The sequence below is a fragment of the Wyeomyia smithii genome, chromosome 1, assembly GCF_029784165.1.
Source record: "Wyeomyia smithii strain HCP4-BCI-WySm-NY-G18 chromosome 1, ASM2978416v1, whole genome shotgun sequence".
Classification (NCBI taxonomy): domain Eukaryota; kingdom Metazoa; phylum Arthropoda; class Insecta; order Diptera; family Culicidae; genus Wyeomyia; species Wyeomyia smithii.
The window spans coordinates 132,117,534-132,130,637 of record NC_073694.1 but is presented as its reverse complement, the minus strand read 5'-3'; the positions used below and the strand labels follow the sequence as shown (position 1 = coordinate 132,130,637).

The 13,104-nt window shown below is 38.7% G+C and overlaps 1 protein-coding gene across 17 annotated transcripts in view; it reads left to right on the top strand.

Annotated features, from left to right (window-relative positions):
* LOC129720631 (ras-related and estrogen-regulated growth inhibitor-like protein) overlaps positions 1–13,104 on the top strand; it is an 80,016-nt gene that overhangs the window by 26,814 nt on the left and 40,098 nt on the right. The window contains exon 1 of one of the 17 annotated variants that reach the window (XM_055672132.1): positions 11,783–11,805. The exons of the other annotated variants lie outside the window; for them this stretch is intronic. The gene's annotated coding sequence lies outside the window, so the exon portion shown is untranslated. Of the gene's footprint in view, positions 1–11,782; positions 11,806–13,104 lie in introns of those variants that run through there. 17 annotated transcript variants of the gene reach the window in all.

Here is a 13,104-nt window from a genome sequence, read left to right as displayed (position 1 = left end):
GCAGCAGTACTATTCGTATTGCAGTGGTACACTTTTGTTCGTACATTTCTCTTCGTATGCAATTGAGGAAAAACTGCAATGCTGCTGTTGATGGTGATTGAAAGTTTATCTCATAAATATGATTACCATAAATTACTCAACTAAAATTGTAAATTTTTGCAACGGATATTTATTTAATTTTACCTTCGATATTCACTAAATAATCGTGACTGGATAGTATCGAAAGAGTAAATTCCTAATCTCTTTTTACATTTCAAAATTGTTAGATGATATATGATTATTCTAAGCTTTACCATAATAAACGTATATTTCCTGTCTTCGTAATACAGCAAATGTAGTTGTAGGCAAATGAAAAAAAATTTAAGCAAAAATAAAAATGTAATTGTGGATTGCTACGATTTTTCGCTGGAACTTGTTAATAATTTTGTTTAAAATATTTTCTTATGTTTGCCAATTGATGAACGTTTGTAAGGGCTTCCATATTATTTTGAAAGTAAGATCCATACTATAAATTTGATTTAGTTAGAATTAAATAAGACAAAACCATTCATTATTATAACGTAAGTATTATTGGATTTCGTCTTTGAGGATATAGAGATAATTCTAACTTTGACGCATTGAAATTAATGAGAAATTCTTGGTGCTTCTTCAACAAGCACGATATGCTTTTGCCTTGTCAAATACATATTTTTTGCACATAGGCATAATATCGCCAAATATAAATGATATTCTTTCGAGTGTTGTTGAATATATTCCAAAAATTGATTTCCAGGGGAGGCTGAAAATAAAAATACGTACAGTCGCTGAGCAAACACATTGATTCAGTCTGCAGACTCTGTATATTTTGTAACAAAAAATCCCCTAATTACAGTGTTTAGTCCCACGTCACCATTTCATACAACCCTAGGGCTGTATACCTTGTAGTATTTCTTCCTACTTGCAAAAGTGGAAAATCTCTCCCAATGCTTCTAAAACTCAAATGATAATTTTACCGCATAAGCCTAGGGCTTCTTTCCTCAAGGCAAACAATAATCACGTTGTCAAGATGAATAGGGTTATTTTAAGTTGGTCCGACAAGGTTAAGTACTTGGGACTAATTTATGATAAAAAACTTATTTTCAAAGAGCACATTGAGAGTATACAAGCCAAGTGCATCAAATATACGAGATGTTTATATCCTCTCATTAACAGGAATTCTAAACTTTGTTTAAAGAACAAACTTTTGATATACAAACAAATTTTTAGACCAGCAATGCTTTATGCTGTACCGATCTGATCAAGTTGCTGTTCAACAAGGAAGAAAACGCTCCAAAGGATTCAGAATAAAATTCTGAAAATGATTTTGAAGCGTCCTCCTTGGTTTGGTACACTCGAATTACATAGACTTACTGGTGTTGAACCATTAGTAACTATGTCAAATAAAATTATTAACAATTTTCGACAAAAATCGTTGCAATCCTCAATTGCTACGATAAGCTCTCTTTATAGCCAATAAGTTAGCAATTGGGTTAGTTGTAAGTTTACTTCCCCTTTTCTGACAAGTAGGTTTAAATCCCTACGAATGATAAGTCCTAATTGCGAAAGCAAACAAATCCTAACAATTAAAATTACAAATTTCTAACAGTGTTGAGAAGCCACCATTTGTGTTTGGACACACATACTCATTATTTACTAATATCTATCATAAATACTTGAGCTACTAACAAATCCCCCCTATAAAAAAAAAATAAAAAAAAATACTGACGATTCACCAGCGCCAATCCTGGGAAGTCTAGAAAGAGGAAAAATATTTCCTCTCCTAAACTTCCCAGGTCCTATGATTTCTCAAAGTGAAATGAAAGTTACAAACAAACCAAACAGTGCAGCGGAAAAACCAAAGCAAACTCCTCCTGGGCTTCAAATTTAAAGTCCCAGACGGAGTTCCCAGCACTGCCAGGAACATCTAAAACCCCAGTTGTTCCTTTTGCACTCCCAGTTGATGAAACAAATTCTGGATTAGTGAAATTTTCTGACATTGTGGACTGGAGTTTTGAAACTTTCAGTGTACCCGATCCAATTAAAATTTTTCTTACAGCATTCCTCCCAACAGTTAGATCATTTTTGAAGCAGTTGACTGCCCAATGGCCCCTCCTTGCAGCAGTTGTATCCTTCGATGCCTAATTCAACTGCGTATATGAAGGATTCTATCTCTGTCTTACAGTGGAATTGTAGAAGTATTTTACCAAAAATTGATTCGTTTAAAGTTTTGATAAATAAAAACAAATGCGATGCATTTTCCCTTTGTGAAACTTGGATTACTTCAAATATTGATCTCAACTTCCATGATTTTAATATTATTCGCCTTGATCGAGACACCCCATATGGAGGAGTACTTTTAGGGATTAAAAAGTGCTATTCTTTCTATCGTATTAACCTCCCCTCGATTCCAGGCATCGAACTTGCCGCATGTCAAATGACAATACAAGGTAAAGAGCTTTGTATTGCCTCAATATATATTCCTCCCAGAGCACAGGTTGGGCAACGGCTGCTCTTTGATTTAATAGAACTACTTCCCTCGCCACGTTCGATTTTGGGAGACTTCAACTCTCATGGTGTGGCTTGGGGTTCTCCTTACAATGATAACCGCTCCTCTTCAATCTATAACCTTTGCGATAACTTCGACATGACTATTTTAAACAACGGTGAAATGACACGTATCCCGAAACCTCCAGCGCTCCCAAGCGCTTTGGATCTATCCTTATGTTCGACGTCGCTACGGTTGGATTGCACATGGAAGGTAATCCTCGATCCTCACGGTAGCGACCATTTGCCTATTCTTATTTCAATTACTAACGGGTCAACTCGCATGCGACCAATTGACATTCCGTATGACCTCACACGGAATCTCGATTGGAAGTTATACGAGGAAATGATTTCAAAAGCGGTCGAGTCGATTCAACATCATCAACCACTTGAAGAATACAACCTCCTTGCGGGGTTGATTCTCGACGCCGCGTTGCAAGCCCAAACGAAGAAATATCCCGGCGTAACGATCAAAGAACGGCCTCCCACTCCGTGGTGGGACCAAGAGTGCTCCGATGTCTACACGCAAAGATCCGACGCGTTTTTGGCCTTCCAGAAGGGAGGTATACCTGGCGACTATATACGGTATTCGGAGCTTGATACCAAGTTCAAAAGCTTGGCTAAAGCAGAAAAACGCGGATATTGGCGTCGGTTCGTGAACAAGACGTCGAGGGAGACATCGATGAGCACTCTTTGGAACACAGCCCGAAGAATGCGGAATCGCGTAACGGTCAACGAAAGCGAGGAGTCTTCAAGTCGGTGGATATTTGATTTTGCCCGGAAAGTATGTCCGGACTCTGTTCCTGAGCAAAACATTGTTCGCGATGCGTCTCCGGGCCACGACGCGATAGAATCACCTTTTACGATGGCAGAATTTTCAGTTGCCATCCTGTCCTGTAACAATAACGCGCTTGGGTTAGATAGAATCAAATTCAACTTGTTGAAGAATCTACCCGGCAATGCCAAGAGGCGCTTGTTGAACTTGTTCAATAAGTTCCTGGAGCAAAACATTGTACCGCAGGATTGGAGGCAAGTGAAGGTGATAGCCATTCAAAAACCAGGGAAATCAGCTTCTGATCACAACTCTTATAGGCCGATTGCAATGCTATCCTGTATGCGGAAATTGATGGAAAAAATGATACTCCGTCGTTTAGATCATTGGGTCGAATCAAATGGTCTACTATCAGATACTCAATTTGGCTTCCGCCGTGCCAAAGGGGCGAATGATTGTCTTGCGTTGTTTTCATCAGATATTCAGCTGGCGTATGCTCGCAAAGAACAAATGACGTCTGCGTTCTTGGACATTAAGGGGGCTTTTGATTCCGTTTCTATTGACATTCTTTCGGGTAAACTTCACCGACTAGGAATTTCTCCAATTTTGAACATTTTTTTGCACAATTTGTTGTCTGAAAAGCACATGCATTTTACGCACGGCGATTTGGCAACTTTTCGCGTTAGCTACATGGGTCTTCCCCAGGGCTCATGTTTAAGCCCCCTTTTTCACAACTTTTATGTAAATGACATCGACGAATGTCTGGCAAATTCATGCACGATAAGACAAATTGCAGACGACAGTGTAATCTCTGTTACAGGAGCCAAAGCTGCCGGTTTTCAAAGACCATTGCAAGATAACTTGGACAATTTGTCTGCTTGGGCTTTACAGCTAGGTATCGAATTCTCTCCGGAGAAGACTGAGATAGTAGTTTTTTCTAGGAAGCATGCTCAGCTTCAAACACAATTAATGGGTAAAACGATTTCTCAGGTTTTGGTACACAAATATCTTGGTGTCTGGTTCGACTCTAAAGGCACCTGGGGTTGTCACGTGAAGTATCTGATGAAAAAATGTCAACAAAGAGTGAATTTTCTTCGTACAATAACCGAACAATGTTGGGGAGCCCAGCCAGGAAACCTTATAAGGCTTTACCAAACAACGATATTGTCTGTCATTGAGTACGGGTGTTTCTGCTTTCGCTCCGCAGCAAACACACATTTGATCAAACTGGAGCGAATACAATATCGTTGTTTGCGTATCGCCTTGGGTTGCATGCAGTCGACCCATACGATGAGTTTGGAGGTCTTAGCTGGAGTACTCCCATTGAAAACCCATTCTGGAGCCTGTCTTCTCGTATTCTTATCAAATGTGAGGTCTTGAACCGTCCCGTGATTGAAAATTTTGAAAGGTTAATCGAACTTATTTCTCAAACCCGTTTTATGACATTGTATTTCAATCACATGTTTCAAAATATAAACCCTTCTTCGAATATTCCAAATCGTGTCGACTTATCAAATACTTTTGATTCTGCTGTGTTTCTCGATACATCCAAGATAGAAGAAACTCGTGAAATTCCGGATCATTTACGCGTGCAGCAGATCCCCAAAATATTTTCCAATAAATATCGAAACATCAACTGCGACAATATGTTCTACACTGACGGATCACTTCTAAATGGGTCCACTGGCCTCGGTATTTTCAATAACAATTTAACCGTCTCCCATAAGCTCGATAATCCTGCTTCTGTTTACGTCGCAGAATTAGCTGCAATTCAGTACACCCTAGGGATTATTGAAAAAATTCCCACGGACCATTATTTCATCTTTACGGACAGTCTCAGTTCCATTGAGGCTCTTCGATCGATGAAAGATGTTAAGCACTCTCCGTATTTCCTGGGGAAAATACGGGAACATCTGAGTGCTTTATCCGAAAAATCGTATCAGATTACCTTAGCGTGGGTCCCTTCTCACTGCTCGATACCGGGCAATGAGAAAGCGGACTCTTTGGCTAAGGTGGGCGCAACAAACGGTGGAATTTATGAAAGACCTATTGCCTTTAATGAATTTTTCGCATTCGTACGTCAGAATACGATCATCAGTTGGCAAAATGCTTGGTCCTGAGGGGAAGTGGGAAGGTGGTTACATTCCATAATTCCCAAGGTATCGACGAACCCGTGGTTCAAGGGGTTGGATGTAGGTCGGGATTTCATTTGCGTGATGTCCCGGCTTATGTCCAATCACTACAGATTTGACGCGCATCTCCGTCGTATTGGGCTCGGGAAAAGTGGTATCTGTGCCTGTGGTGAAGGTTATCACGACATAGAGCACGTTGTTTGGTCATGCCCTGTACACCGTGACGCCAGGTCTAAATTAATAGTTTCCCTTCAGGCCGAGGGTAGACAGCCGGCTGTTCATGTTCGTGATGTCTTGGCGAGCCGTGACCTATCCTGCATGTCCCTTATATACGTTTTCCTGAAATCCATCCACGCCCCAGTTTAGTCCTATCCCCTTCCGCCTACATCCAACCAAACGACAAGAACACGTTAAGACCCTGAATCCGGAAACAGCAATCAGACCCGCACGATACTGTCAAGGCCCGAGGGAGACAACCTAATATGCCAGTCCGTAATATCTTGGCCCAGCAGCGGAACAAATTTAATATGCTGCTTACCTATGGCAATGGTAAACCATCAAACATGGTGCTTTTAATGCAAAACATTCTAGCTTTAAGTTAGATTTAGTTTCAGCTCGTAGTCGGCAGCGCGGATAAAAAATTTGCTTTTAGTTATTAAGATACTTTATAAAGTAAGCTACCAGATATAATTGGCGCCGTTAAACATTAAATTGTATTTGTGCCGTGTCAAATAAATTATAGATGAAGAAAAAAAACACTACCAGCAAGCCTGATGATAAATTTTAACGCACTCGGGGTTTTCAATTTCAACCAATCAGCGAGTGGTTCCCAAAGTGGATGCAAATCTATACCCAGTTGTTGTGTTGTGGGGTCATATACCTTTTTGGTCGAGAAAAATGAGGGAAGTTTGAATTTATTTTTAAGTGCATAGCACCATTTTCATTGCATCAAAGTGGTATTTTTCTGAAAGTACAGTTTATTAACAACAAAAAATACGTCTGATTTTGACATATACCAATTATTACTGGAGTGATGGCCGTTTCCCCGAAACGCTATTTTTTTGCAGAGGCTTGCGGTGATCCTGATAGAGACTCAGCGGGTCAACCGAAATCAAAAAACTCATATTATTTCGTTAGCTTAGAATTGTGCCGTGTCCTTGAACGATCGCTTTTATGAGTATTTTGTTTTCAGTGCAAACGGGAAAAATACACGTTTTGAGCGCAAAAAATTGCATTAAATTTTTTTTTGCGGCAACATGTAACTGTATGTTTCAAAAAGCGATCGTTCAAGGACCGGCGAATTTAATAACGAAAATTAAAAAAAAGATGAAGGAAATCGGTTCAGAAGTTTTCCCGCAATCAGGATCACGGCAAAGTCATTTTTCGGAAAACACTATTCCGAGATAATCGCGTGTAAAATTTCAAGTTTATGTTATGCGGCCGTGGCGAGGCGCGCTTGAAATCGCTCTAACTTTTTTCCTATTGCTCAGATCTTTATGAAAATTTGTGAAAATGTTCTCAAGATGTTGTAGGGTATTGAACGTCTTCGTCAGTGGTTTTCTTCGGCCCCCTTTTTCATTAAATTGCTGCAGAAAAAGGAAGAAGGGTTGTGGATACGACAAATAATGCTTGAAACGAAAAGTCTTTTGAGATTTTATGTTCTAACGACAGGGCTGCAAATTTCCACTGTCAGCAACAGAATATCAGGTGAAATTAAAAGCAGTGAATATCAATTTCAGCGCGACCGAGCTGAAAATGAAATTACTTTCAGCTTCAATCAGTTGATAGTGGTAACACTGATTACTGCGGTTTCGCACGCGCTGTGTTGCTTTAGCGATGTTTATGTGTTTGATGATGTTGATGCTTATCGACTTCATCGACTTTATGCAATGGATTGGCTCAGATAAAATAATTTTGAACATTTTCCTAGACAATATCATCACGACATAGAGCACGTTGTTTCCCGAAAACATATTTCCCGAAAAAAATCTAAAATTGATACTTTTGTATGGAAAAACATGGAAAAAATACCAAGTTGTGTTTGTCCCATATTGAAAGTACCCGCATTACAGTCCCACTGCATAGTGGTACAAACTTCGAACATATAATCTTGCTCCAGATTAGTGTACATCGGATAATTTTAGGCATATAGAAGTACCTATGTCATTCAATTAAGAAGACTAATGTTGTTTTTCTGTAGTACAATCTACTGCCGGTTGCTGATTGAATTTTCATGTGATGGGACGAAATTTGCGAATACTTTTAAAATATACCCGCATATTTTGTCCCTGAGGGTTTTTTTTCCTGTTATATAACGTGAAACCAACTGCACCCATGGTTTTTTATTCTCAACGTTAAACTTGTAGTGCCATGAAACTGTTCTGGTTATTTGTTCGGATGTAATTGCTAAAATTAGCTGAAAATCAGAAAATTACCGGATAATATTGAATCGCCGTTTTCTCAACATGTTGTTTTTCATTATGAGACAGTTATCTGGGTACCGGCAGTACGTACGCTTTTCAAATGTGATCTATGATTTGAAAATCTTATAACATCATCTCAATGCATTTAATTTGCATTAAGAAATGGACAGACATTGCTGGTTTTTTGTGGGTTCACCTTCATACGCACTGAAGACGCAATGTTTTGGCCGGGCCCATTACTCGAAGCGTTCGTTGGAGAAGATGAAGCGGCTGAATTTCGATGTGGTACCGAAGTCGGCAAGCCCGCCCAATGTCGGCCAGCTGCGTCCCATCGAGAGTTTCTAGACAAACCTGAAGTAAGAAGTAAGAAGTAAGATCTATTCCAACAATTTGGTTCCGAAAACTGAGAAGCACCCTTACGCATGTTTTCGTTTGCCATGGCGAATGTTCCGGTTATCTGCCGGAAGGCCGTTCGCAAGAGCGTAGAATATTATTTTTGCAAGTAATCTAATATAATAACCTTCGATGGGAAAATTATAAAACTCAATTATCTGATTTAGTTTTTTATCGCCATCTGAAAAATGTTCATTTTTTTAACGCAAACGTTAATCCTACTAACATTAGAAACTTGTTATTGATAATATAAATTGATCTAAAAGTAAGTTTTTCATCACCCTTATTCTCATGTTTATGTAATTTTTAGCAATCACCAGAGAACTTTTATTGATATAAATCACTGTATTAGTCTATTTTACAGATACACATGCTATGTGATTTTGATAAAAACAGACATTAAAATGTGTTTTCAAGTAAACTGGAGCACTCCTTATAACATTGGGTCTCAAAAAACTAATTAAGTTGTCCAATATTCTGTAATGTAAAATAATGATAATGAAAATGCATAGATAATAACAGTTACCACTGGTAACTTACCAACTCGAGTCATGAAAAGGCTGTAAAAAATTATCATAGACCCATGCGGGGCCTATAAATGTCAGTAACAAATTGATTATTTTCATGCTGCAATTTTTCCTAGCATTGAAAATATTCAGAAATAGAATATTATGGATAAATGTCATTTCTAGCAGCAACGTGTTGCCTAACGAAACACGTGCTGACTCATGCCGCGAATACACAGTTTGGCGCCGGATAACCAACCGTTCCTAACATGCTCTGTTTCGCTTTGCACATGCAAAGATTAAGCGCCGATCACCATAACAAATTTCCAAGACCTGAATGATAATCACCCTCTCTTGTTCTGCTGTGCAACGGTATCGGAGTATTGAATAAATGACCAATCCGAAAGCTTCTCAGCAGTAAAGCTCTGCAATAAATTCAAACGGTATTTGTGTATACTGCTTTAATAGCGTTGTATTCCTCCATCATATGCCGCGTGACTAAGTGACTAACCAAAAAACAGAAATGATTTATCGAATATTACACTCAATTGTGCGAATTGTACACTTCTACAACTCAATAGTAATAAAATTGAACACTTTTCACTCATATTATGTCGATATGCTGAAAACTGACCAGAGCCGCTAGCCAGAGGAAAGTCAACCAATGAACCTTTTTTGATCATATCGAACCCGGTCAATTGGCCTCAAAGAACCCTTAGGTGTTGGACAAGTTTACTTCTAGTTTATCTATATTTTCTCTCTCGTTCGTTTGTGACCGTGCAGCTCGTTCAACCGGACTGATCTGTTCCGTACCTAACGCTATTAATAGACCGGCGGAATATTGCGATGTTTATTGCATGCTCCTTTGCCAATACCGATTAACTAGAGACGGTGCAACAGGGTTGACACGTGTAACTTGTTGAAATCTAATTGAAACAATATTAAGGCCCTTATTGTATTTCTTGTTTGGAGAAAAGTTTTGAAATCGCTGAAAGCTTCAATGTTTCAGGGTCTAGTTTGGAATACAGGTAGCGAATGTTTCATTTTTTTGTATTCACTTGGATTAAATTTATTGGAAAATATGAATCTGTCACAGTAAAACTTAACAAGTTTTCTCAGTAACGTAATGTAGTAACGTCTAGTAACGACTAGACCGATGAGAACGCTCTTAGTTACATTCGGATGAAGTCACAATCTAGTTGATTACTATTGAATATATTTGAGTCCAAGATTTAATTCGTAAGTTGTGTGAAAAATTATGTTTTTAACTTACTCGCCCGGTTCAATACTTTTTATTTAAATAATTGTTTGTTCATATTTTACAGTGTCGTATGCAAGAGTTTGTATCTGACATAAACACTTAGATTTTATTGCCGAGAACTCAACAGCTGATAAATTCAGCGAAATGTTCTACAAGTTTTCGGCAGAACTTCGGCAAACGAAACTTCAATACTAGCTGGTTTACGGGAAATCGATATATCTGCTGAATGTTCTTCGAAAGATATTGCTGACATTTGTTAAAAACTTCGCCGAGCTCAATCAGCTGTTGGAAAGTTTGCCGAGATAAATGAAGTGTGTATAAGAATCAATCTGATTATTCGATTTTTATTAACAGTTTTAACAATTTGAATTTGAGCCTTCCCAGACGGTCTCAAGGTACGATACTGGCCTAACAAGCCAGTAGGTTCGAGTCTCAGCTCGGAAGAGACTGTTATCAAAAACATCATAGCAAGAAGACTGGCCTCTCTGGATCGATCCCATACAAATGACAAGCGTCTAATCAAACAACGCACTCCATCTATTGAAGGTGGTAGCTTGTTATCAATCAGCTGTTGGAAAGTTTGCCGAGATAAATGAAGTGTGTATAAGAATCAATCTGATTATTCGATTTTTATTAACAGTTTTAACAATTTGAATTTGAGCCTTCCCAGACGGTCTCAAGGTACGATACTGGCCTAACAAGCCAGTAGGTTCGAGTCTCAGCTCGGAAGAGACTGTTATCAAAAACATCATAGCAAGAAGACTGGCCTCTCTGGATCGATCCCATACAAATGACAAGCGTCTAATCAAACAACGCACTCCATCTATTGAAGGTGGTAGCTTGTTATGAAAGTGGTGGTAATTACATCGCTACGAAATCATTGTGTGCGTATGTGATGTTCTTGTCTGTGCATTCGGATTGCATTCGCGTTGGCCAGCTCACATACTAGCATGCGTCAGATCCACTCGAATTCCAAAAACTGCGCTGCCAAAACTGTCCCTCGATTTCAGGCAGAGTTCCCAGTCTTCTTGATATGATGTTTTTGCTGTTAGTGTTAGTAGGAACGTAGCGCTAGTCCGCAACTGTCTTGTACACTTAACAGTTGGCTGCGAATTCTGTGAATAGTAAACAGAAGTTCGAGTTTCGGAACGGAATGTAGCACCAAGGCTGTACTTTTATCAATTTGAATGATTTTAAATCAAATTTTTATTTCCCGCATCCCGGGAAACTGAAAACCGCCGGGGAATGGATGCTCAACACGCTCAACACCATCTGCACTCTCAGCTAAAAATATATAAATGTTGTTAACTGATATGCTAAGATTATCGAACATTCAACTCAATTATCGTATGTTCAACTCGATTTGATGAACAAGGTAAAAAATTCAAATTTACTGGTAAATAATCGGTATTGCATCAATGATATGTTACAATAAAGGTTGAAAGCTATATTGTTTAGCTCTTTTAAAATTTTATTCAGTTCTTCAAATATGAATTAGTTTATCCCTAATTCTGCATTTTGAAAAAACTGCATTTGAGTACACGTTAAAATTATCAAGTATTTTTCAGTACAGTCTTGCGGGCCTTCTTTTGACACTTTTTGAAAGTTTTTTAACTCTATGTTTTTTTTTGTTCACAACATTTATTTGACACGGCACAATACAAAACTAGGAGATGAGATATCGTTGGGTGAATACAACCCGAAACTGAAAGAGACTCGCACCGCCAGGTGGTTTGAGAAGCCACCATCATCCAGCGTATGTATATATATATAGGGTGTGTGCACATAACGTGTGCGAATATCTGTAGCGTGTGTGGCTTGCTATATAGCGTGTGCATGTCTAGCGTGTCTGTGCATGTTTATAGCATGTGTGGCTTGCTATATAGCGTGTGTGGCTAGCAGTATAGCGATTGAAATTTTCATATATAATTGCTAATAAATCACCTCATGTAGAATTTAATTATCACTGTAAATCATTCAAAACTAAATAAAAAATTTGCCATGTTGAAAAAAAATTTTTCAGTTGTCAATAAATGGCATTGACAAACACAATTAACCTCAAAGTTTATCTGAAGAATTTCTGAGCTAGTGAGCCTGAATCACATAATTTTTCGCGTAAGTCTTACTAATTGCAGCAATCAGTTGTAAAATTATCTACTCTATCGTAAAATGCAGAGAATTGTTATTTGAACTATTACCTATACTATAGATGGGGAATGCACAATTTGCCCTTGTCTATAGCCTCTTCGTAGCCACTGCCTAAATTAAGATATCTTAGTGCAACTTGATATAAAAGACAGCCTCAAAACAAATCAATTTCATTCTTGTTTTGGATACGGCAGCACGTGAAACCGCGGTGCCGGCTACAGAGGTAAACGTCATCTGGAGCAAAGAGACTATTAAATTAATTAACCTCAATTGAGTGACATAAGACAGGCTGTCGTATTCTACGTTAACTCTGCGATCGTGTCTTAGAAACAACCTCCTCAACTATTTTTTTCCCTCTGCAACCATCGCAAAGCATCTTGAATCAATTGTCTTCGGCTGGTCGTTCTCGCGAGTTGGGGAGTAGGTATACACGAGTACACACGACTCACGAGAAGAGTAGACGGGATTGTGCGCATATAATCTCGGGAGTAAGAAAGGAAGCAGGAAAGAACGAGAAATAGCTTGAATGGTGAATTCTCTACTGTGTGAAAGCGGCGACACCGAGAACCTCACATGAGGTGTTGTGTGCTGCTTACGAGCGAGGCTAACAACACTGCTTTTAGGTAACAAACCTATTACTTAAAAGGCAATAAAATTCTTCCCCAGTCAAGTAACAACACATACTGTCATATATTTAGCTCGTGTTACGGGAGTACGACTATCTAATAATGGTCGTTTCAACCACATGCAAGATTTTTGCTGTCGAAAACTGCTCCCTTTCCATCTCAAGTCAAAAAAAAAAATCACACACCGTCACATATGTTACAAGTTTCTTCAATCTTCAATTCATCCGGTGTGCGTGTATTAGTTCGCTCGTTGTATGCATACGGAGTAGAAAACAAATATG